Genomic DNA, 9,060 nt, shown 5'->3' with positions numbered 1-9,060 from the left:
TGGCTTCAGTGGCGGCTAGTGAACTTTGAAGTTGGTAGGCTGAAGGCACCTGCCAAACTCTACGTCCTTAAAGAGTTCCCGGGGTCCTCCTGCTGAGATATTTTTTTTTTTAAATCAGGCCCAATATGTTATGGGGAGCATGGAGTTTATTATGGTCAAGGAGAGCTTTCTGGCCTATCTACGGTATGAAGTCTTTTGTATAAAATGTATACTAGAATTAGTTTGGCGAAAGGAGGAGACATTTTTGTAGAATTGCTGGAAGCACGCTAATACAGCTTTTCTTTCCCTCTGCCCTAAATGTTGTGGTCGCTGAGCCCTGGCCTGTAACACCTGGGAATAATTGTTATGACAATGAAGTTTGGAAACACTTCTACTGCCCACCAACTCAGGGCCACTTCCACATTGTCAACCCAACTGTTAACAACCTTGCTGAGGCACCCTTTTTCCTGTTTCCTGAGAGAAAAAAAAACTATGGGGAGATTTTTGAAAGAAAGAAAGCTAGCAGATAAAGCAGCATCGCTGGACTTCCCATGGACTGCACAGGTGTACTTTCTTTCTGTAAAACTTGAACTCCTCCTAGTGCCTGAAGAAGCTAGTCAGTACTTCAAAGGCCGGCATGGTTACCAGCTGCCATTCTGCAATATGCAGGTTCTCAATCAATGTGGATACCATCAGCCTGTTGGAGTTCCAGGTGCTTTTCAACTCCAGGTGGTGGTGTGCCGGCCTGGCCTACCAGTGAATCACCCTAAACTGCCCTCTCAGGGTGCTCTTGATGTCGGCGAAGGCAGACTGTGAGTTTACAGTGCCACTGTAGGGCACTAAGAGACACTACTATGTGCACAGGAGTTACCTGTGGGCAGGTTTAGAGGCCGCTGTTTCTCCTTTGTTGGGAGGTTCGACGCCTCTCTGTCATCAGATGACCCCAGGCACATTGTCTTCATCATTATGCTCCTGTGTGATGGGGAAAGATGTTCTATGCAGTGGCAGCTCGCATAGGGCGTGCTGCGGGGCGATGAGGTGGGTCGGGAGAGGGGCAGGGTGGGGGGGTAGTAAACTGGGACATACGACGGAACGGGGGTCGCAATAATTACTTTCCTCCATTCCGTCGTATGTCCAAGTTTACTACCCCCTCACCCTGCCCCTCCACCGACTCACCCCACCACCCCGCAGCACGCCCTGTGCGAGCCGCCACTGGTTCTATGGCTGTAAGTGGCTGGCTACCTTTTCACTCATTTCCATGAGCTCCACAGGGTGGAAGCAGAGGGGACCACACTGGTGCCACAGTGCTAGGGGGACAACTGTGGCACAGCGGTAGTGGCAGTGGTGGCGATAGCAGGGGTGGCTTCTGTGGTAGCATCTCTGCTGGGTAGGGGGTAAGTCGGCAGCAGTGGTGGTACTCCTGCTATTGTAGCTGTAGTGGGTACAGGTGATGCCAGGGTGGAGTAGCCCTCATAGTCAGAGTTTGATAATTGCTTTAATGCTTCCCAGTACAGCTACGTTCCCTGCAAATGTGATATAGATTCCAACCCGTCTCGGCAACTGCGATCTTCGAATGAATTCCTGGTATGCACCCCCAGGATTCACAGACCGAGAGCTGGCCACAGATCACTTCCCTTGCTGGGGGCAGTAGCATGGAATCAGCTCCCCTGGAACTACGTGCTGTAAACAATCCAAGCTGAAACCCTGTTTTTGTTATCAATACAATGTGCACGCTCCCTTGCTAACCGTCCAGCTGGTACTGCTCCGGGACACTCCCTGGAGTAGCAGTGCGCAATATAAGTGCTGAATCATATCGTATCATATGCTCACGTCCTTCTGTTGCACAGTTAACGTAAGTCTCTGACAATCTGAGAAGCTATTCTTGCTAAACGCTGTACTCCTTCTATAAAGAAGGTCATGGCGCTCTGTTATTGCTGCTGTCCTCGCCTTCCGTCCTTCACAGGCCATGCAGAATGCCGTGGGAAATGGCAAGGTGCGTCACACAATGGTCAGCACGCAATGCAAAGTGAGGATGGGCAACGGTGAATAGTACGGTGCCAGTCACATCCCGCTAGTGATTCGATTTCGATTTAAGTGATTCCAATAATGGTATGAGCAATGCCATGGCGCACACCCCCATTCTCTTGCAGACTCATTCACTGAGCAACTAAAAGAGTGCGCAACTGAAGTCGAATGGTCAAAGACGCAGCGGACATTGAGATGAGTTTTTTGCAGTTTTATTAAACCATGGACTCGGCCCAAGGGCATTGGAGTGCTTTACATGAGCACGATATGACATCACACACCAAGGTCGCATTCCGTCTCCTAGGCACGAGGACATTAGGACATTTGGCAGAATGAAATCACAGGATGTTGATGCGACCTTGGTGGTGGAAGCTGACTGTCATTCTCTTGTGAGATGCAGTGTACATGGGGATACGCCTTATAGGATGGCAAAGTGCAGGTGCTCTGTTCTGTGAGCTAACAGGGAGCACTGGTGCAGCGATAGCGATATGTCCCTCGCCTTTGAAACTTACCTTAGGGAACTGTGTATCTGCGCAAAGGAGGGTGGGGTGGGAAATGCTAAAGTGAAATTATTGATTTCTTTTTTATTTGGTTCCTCGTTTCTTAACTTAGTGAGAAACTGAATTATCCGAGAAGCACGCTGGTTATTTACATTGCGCGTATTTTCACTGCGCAGATCTACAGCATTAAGTGGTCTTAGTAATGTGCGCTGTTCACTGAAAACTGGAACATCGACCTCAGGCTGGAAGCACCTAGAAGGTGTTGATTGCCCGGTGGTGTGTTTATACTTGTTCTCACTCACTCAGAATCAGTTTATTTCAAACTCAGGGCGCACACTCACACCTGCATATCTGTACACTGGTCACGAACCTAAGGCTGTGCTCCGCACACCTCTTTGAAGGCCATTGGTGCAGGGAAGGTGCGCGTCGAAATGAAATGAAAAGACCATTTGTTAAGCTCAGTAGCTAACCTCAGGCGTCCTAGCGCTGCAGACAAAACGCATATGGAAGTACAGTTGAAAGCTAGTCTGGTTTGTTAAAAAGAAGGGTTTTTAGGTATTTGCGGAAGGGAAGTAGTTTGGGCTCTGATCTCAGTTGGAGGGGGAGGGAGTTCCAGAGCCTAGCTGGCTCTCTTGATCCTGGGCACCACTGCGAGGAAAAGAGATGCGGATCTGAGCTGTCTGTTTGGGTGGTAGGCGGTTATCAGAGGTTGGTTGATGACAGCGCCAGTTCCCCAAAAGGCTCGATGGGCGATGCACAGTGCCTTAAATTCTACTCTTTCCCTCATTGGGAGCCAATGGAGGTCCTTCAGTCTGGGTTTGACCGGGAGTCGGCGGGGAATCTGAAGGAGGGTTCTGGCTGCGCAATCCTGGGTCTGGATATGAATGCCTTATGTTTTGGAGGGGTTATGCTCGAGGCTCTGGACCTGTCCAGCCTCAGAAGAAAAGGATGTGTAGAAGGTTTTTGTGCAAGTGTTCCTCTTTTTCAAATACATATATTCTCCCCCATAGATGGGTCAATGTTCTCTTTTGTTTTTTTGATTTTTTTGAAGACAGCACAAAAACAAATTTGTTGATATAAAGATGATTCTTTTTATTTTATTTTTACACTCCATTTCATCCAATTCACTAATTTATCCTTTTTCATATTATTTTTGATGATTTTTTTGTTAAACCAGAGAGAATGGACAGCCGACACATGTTTCGCCCTGTTTGGTGAGTAGAGCCAGGGCTTTCTCAAGGCTAGTTTAAATCATCCAATTTGTAGTTTGTCAGCGATATTTTTTAAACATTTCAACATATTCGGTCTAGAGCAAATATCCAAATTAAGTCATGGTCAAAAGAATGGCGCTTCGTCTCTGCGGGTAAATCCGCTGTGCCACAGTGAGTCGATGGTGCTGTTGGTGGGGTTACCTAGGAGCATGAGCTCGGTTTGGTCTCCATTCAATTTGAGGTAGGACGATGTCATCCATTGGGTAACTGCTTTTAGGCAGCTCTTCAAGCAATTCGGGGCGGTGTGCGGTGGATTGAGAGCCACCACTAGCTGAGTGTTGTCCGCGTAGGAGATAATTTTTACCCCGAAAGGGCGGACGATCTCAGCTAGGGGGTTCATGTATATGTTAAATAGCATAGGGCTCAAGGAAGGTCCCTGCGGCACACCGCAGCCAAGAGGCTTGCTAGGGGAGGTGCAGTCACCCTCAAAAACCTGGAAGGAAGCATTGGAGAGGAAAGATTCGAACCAACTAATTGCCTTTCCTGAGATTCCCCAACTGCTAAGTCGATGCAGTAGGATGTTGTGGCTCACAGTGTCGAAGGCGGCACTTAGGTCAAGGAGGATGATGGCTACAGAGCCTCCTTGATCCAAGATCCTCCTGGCCTCCTCCGTCACTGCGACTAAGGCAGTTTCAGTCCCATCGAGGGGCGGAATCCTGTCTGGATGGAGTCCAGTAGGTGGTTGGATTCTAGGAACTCTGCCAGTACTATATTGGTATGTTTCTCTAGGATCTTACTTAGCCAGGGCAGCAGGGAGATAGGTCGGTAGTTGGTGGGGTCGTTTTGATCCAGATTTGGCTTTTTGAGGAGAGCTTTGACCATGGCTTGCTTCCAAGGGAGCAGAACAGTGCAGGCAGATAGGGAGGCATTAAGTAGGTCAAGGATGATGGTTAAATGTGGCCAGTGACTGAGAGTAGGGTACGTGGGGTGCCGGGTCATTGGGGGAGCCGGATTTGACCTGGTGCATGATAGATTCTAGCTTGGTGGGGTCCAGAAGAGGAAAGTGATCAAGTGTCCCATGCAGCTACCAATGATTTTAAGCACCTAGGGGCTACGATTAGATGTTCTTATCACAGCGGGCCCAGAAGAGGTGGCATTGCTGCTGTGATGGCACTGCGTGGTGCTAGGTCATGGCACGCTCTCACTCGTGGCAGAGATGTGCATGGGGTCGTGGATTATCAGATGTACACACGGGTGGCCGGTGGACAGTCCGGCACCTCCTGGTCTGGAGGTTGGGTCAGAAGTTAGCTTGCGCGCTGTTTGCAAAGCACACAATAGACTGTAAACACTCATTACCATTTAATCACTCCCCCAAAGGTTCCAAGGGGAATATGCCTCTTTTTTCCGCTGCCCGTCACCACGCATGTTACAACAACATGCGGGGCGACGGTTTCGTGGTCAGGGTTGTTCGCCGTACAGCCTTGGGATTTTAGCCACCGGGAAATAGAGTGTGTGCGTTCACAATACCTGGAAGACTGGACCTGTATTGTGGCACTTAAAAAAAAACCTCAAAGGTCGGGAAGCTTAAATGAAAGATATATAAAAAGCTTAGCTGTGCACACCTACATGTGGATCCATAATACACCTGCCAACTGTTTATTCTCTACATATACGCACATACATATATATTATGGTAGCACAAAAGTGCAGCAATTATGGCTAAATCATGCTTTCCATGGGTTATTCAAAATCGATTTTAGGGTAAACTTTAAAAATATTTTCTTTAATTGTATTCCTCATTTTTCATTACTAATAAGCATAGCATAGCATAGCATTGAACAATGGCTCACAATTGTCCGTGTACAGTATGGTTAATTTGATTCTCAAATAGACTCCTCCTCTTTATTTATTTTGCGGTATTTATAGAGCGCGACACTCATCCCAGGGGATATCACGGCGCTATGAACCAAGAGGGACTACTGAAGGCATATGCTGAAAGGCTACGTTTTGGGAAAGAGGTGTGTTTTCAGTTTTTTCCGGAGCTGAAGGTAGTTTGTGGTGTGTCTTAGGTCGGTAGGTAGGTCATTCCACCTTTTGGCTGCCAGGTAAGAAAAGGCGTGACCGCCTGTTCTGACTTTATAGATTCGTTTGGGTTTGGCTAGAGCTTATTGACTCGACCGTAGATTCCTGTTGGGAACATAGAACTCGATTTTCCCTTGAAGAATTGTGGGGCCAGTTTTATGTAGAGCTCTGTGCGCATGGCTGAGCAGTTTGTAGGCAGATCTCTGGCGCATCGGGAGCCATCTTCAGCAGCTAATGTCCAAGCTGGTATCCATACAGCCACGTTTGGGCAAAAGACTGACAGAATGGTTCTCTTATGTCTCTCCACAGCACCTCACTCAACTGTCTCACCTTCTGTCCGCGTGCTCAAATTGAAAAGAGCCATCGTATCATTCCCATCTACTTTATCACGGAGGCCCCAAATGTCCCTAGGTTTCGATGTGCGTGGAAGGAGCATGGAGAATACACTGATTATTCATGACAGAATGTAAGGCCTTTGATCTGCTCCTCATCTTTCGGTCTAGCCCCCCTCTCATGCCATTTCTCCTCTTAACTATTAGCAGGGCACACCCTTGAGTTTCCGGTGTTTTGGGGAAGGGTTTCATAAAACCCAGCAATGCAATCAGTGGGTTAAGTGCAACTTCCTTTTCTGATATTATTGAAAAATCTCTCTTCATGTCGATTGGGCAACTTCACATTACCAAGACGGGTGAAGGAAGGCATCCTTTAGATGTTTACATGTTACACTCGGGAAATACCATAGTACCCTTTTACAGGGCCCTAAGGGAGTACAGTACAACCTGCAGGTACGTTTCCAATGTATTTATCAATGTTTACAGTCTAGGGAGACCTGCTTCGTTTTCCAGCAGCATATTTGCCTCTGAGCATCTGTGAGCTGATGGCCTAGATCAGCGCCCATCTCTCATGGGCCACATTACCACGTGTATTCAGCATATTATGTGACCTGTTGTGAAGGCGAGTCACAATTTGCGGCGCTGGGAGGTTGGTTATTATCACGGTTAACTTTTGACATTCTTTTTGTTTGTTTGGTAATGCTTCAGATACTGTCGTTATATTCCCCTAGATTCATCAAAGTCCCATTTTGCGAGTCTGTAATAGGGATTCATAAGGAATCGCTATTAAGGACTTGCAAAACGGGATTCATGTAGGAAATGCAAAAATTATTGCGATTCCTACATCTTCCTTATTTGCGATTAGTAAATTGCTAATCGCAAATAAGGATGCGATTTCAAGGGTGCAGGGGTGTCCAAAGGACACCCTGTAGCACCCCTGAAAAGCAAATGTACACGTGTTGCGCACACACATGTCCAAAGGACATGTATGTGTGTAACATACAACTTAGAAAAATGCACTGAAGTGCATTTTTCTAAGTTTTCGCTATTTACCACGAAGTTACAATTCGTGGTAAATAGCGGCCAAAAATTGCGAATTCGCAAATTAAAAATGGTTAATGAATTGCATTTAAAAATGCAATTCCTTGCAAATATGCGAATTCGCAATTAGCGATTTTTGCATTTGGGATGATGAATTCCAAATGCAAAAATTGCAGTCACAAAGGGCCAGATTCTCAGAATCTGGCCCTTTGCGAGCCGATTTTTCGTTCATGAATCTACCTGATTGTCTTTAAGCCTATAACACAGAAGGATATCTAATGGCATGCTTTGTGCTTTATCTTTATAACATTCCAGTGTAATAACTTTACTGCCTATATATAGATCGCCCACGTGCTGCAATTGCCTCTTCTGTAACTGAGTTCTAGCTTTAAGCTCCTGGGTGAGCACTATGATTGAATTATTATCTAATGGGAGGCTGGGGAGTATAATGTCTCAGTATTGCATAGTTTCACCAACCTGTGCTATGCCCAATGTGCAGTCTGAATTTCTTTCATCTGTTTCTTGGCATCAATGAGTAGAATCGATTGCGGCGTGTCGGAGTATATAAGGTCTATTTCGATATGTTTGTGTGGGTGTTTGTATCCCAAGTGATACTAATGGCCTGTATACTGCACCTAGGTAACAACACAATATAATTCACAGTTAGGAGCATACATGCTAACTCTGGCAATGAAAGTGTTTGATTCCCAGCCCAACCCAGTCTAGCCATGCAAGCCCTTCGCTGTTCAAAGAACCCACTGCTGTTGGTAATGAGTATGTTTACGAAAAAATAGAGTAGCTGTGGTAAAATGATCATTTCTATCAGTGAGATCCTACCAGGGAGTCAAAGTGCAAGACTGTCGGAAATGTGCCCCTTCTATAGGGTCACCCCAGATTTCTTTTACCTTTTTTTGCAGAACTGTGTACACTTTATCCCTACTGACCAGTGATAAAGTGCACGTGTTCTTCCTTTCGACATAATGAAATTGGCATGCCCTAATTCACATTTTTAATGTACCTGTAAGTCCCTAGCATATTTTACAAAGGGGACCCCTGGATTGCTAGTTAAATGTCACTTGTCAACTGCAGCACCCATTATGCCATTCACTACAGTGACAGAGGAGGAGCACCGAGGCAGTGAGTAGCGAGCAGGAGGAAAGGCTGCGGAGCTGCGGCATTTTTTTGTAAACCTCAGCTGCTCCTGCACTCTCCTCAAGAAGCAGCCCTCATCTTTCGTCCGCCGGCGGAGCAGCTGTGCCCCCCTGGGATGACCGGCACGTCAGCGCACAGCACACAGCGAGCACAGTGAGGGACGGAGGTTCGGAGGTAAGGGACGGAAAATCGACCACGAGCGCGGCTGCCGTTAGAGGCAGCAGCGAAGTAAGAGCCCGGGGATCGACCGAGGAGGAAGCTAGACTAGGTCTTCTAGCCTGCAGTTCCCCCGCGAGCTCCGCTCGCCGCTCTTCTCCGGCCTCCTCCGGCCAGAGGTTCGCTTAAGGTTGAATCACCCCATCGCAGCCACTGCCGCCCAGCCCAGAGGCTAAGCACCGGCGGCTCGTTAAACCCCCTGACTCGCCATTACTTCGCAGGAGTCCTGCCGGAGCTCCAAATCACAGCCCTTCCGCAACAATCGCCACTTCACGAGCTACTTCACAAGCCATTAAGTCATTAAGATTAATTTCAACAAATAATTTACTATTAACTATTTACCAAGCCAATTGCATCGAGCGGTCACTGCGGACACTGCGCAAGGGGGCCCAAACAAAGGTGGACAAGCTCAGTTAGAGCAGAGCAGAGCCCTCTTGTACAAAGTATGTCCACTCAATTGCGAACTACTACCAATCTAATAATCAATCAACCAAAAAGTTAGCAGCCAGAAAGAAAATAAAG

Source organism: Lissotriton helveticus, chromosome 7, assembly GCF_964261635.1.
Source record: "Lissotriton helveticus chromosome 7, aLisHel1.1, whole genome shotgun sequence".
Lineage (NCBI taxonomy): Eukaryota > Metazoa > Chordata > Amphibia > Caudata > Salamandridae > Lissotriton > Lissotriton helveticus.
This window is presented reverse-complemented; position numbering follows the sequence as displayed.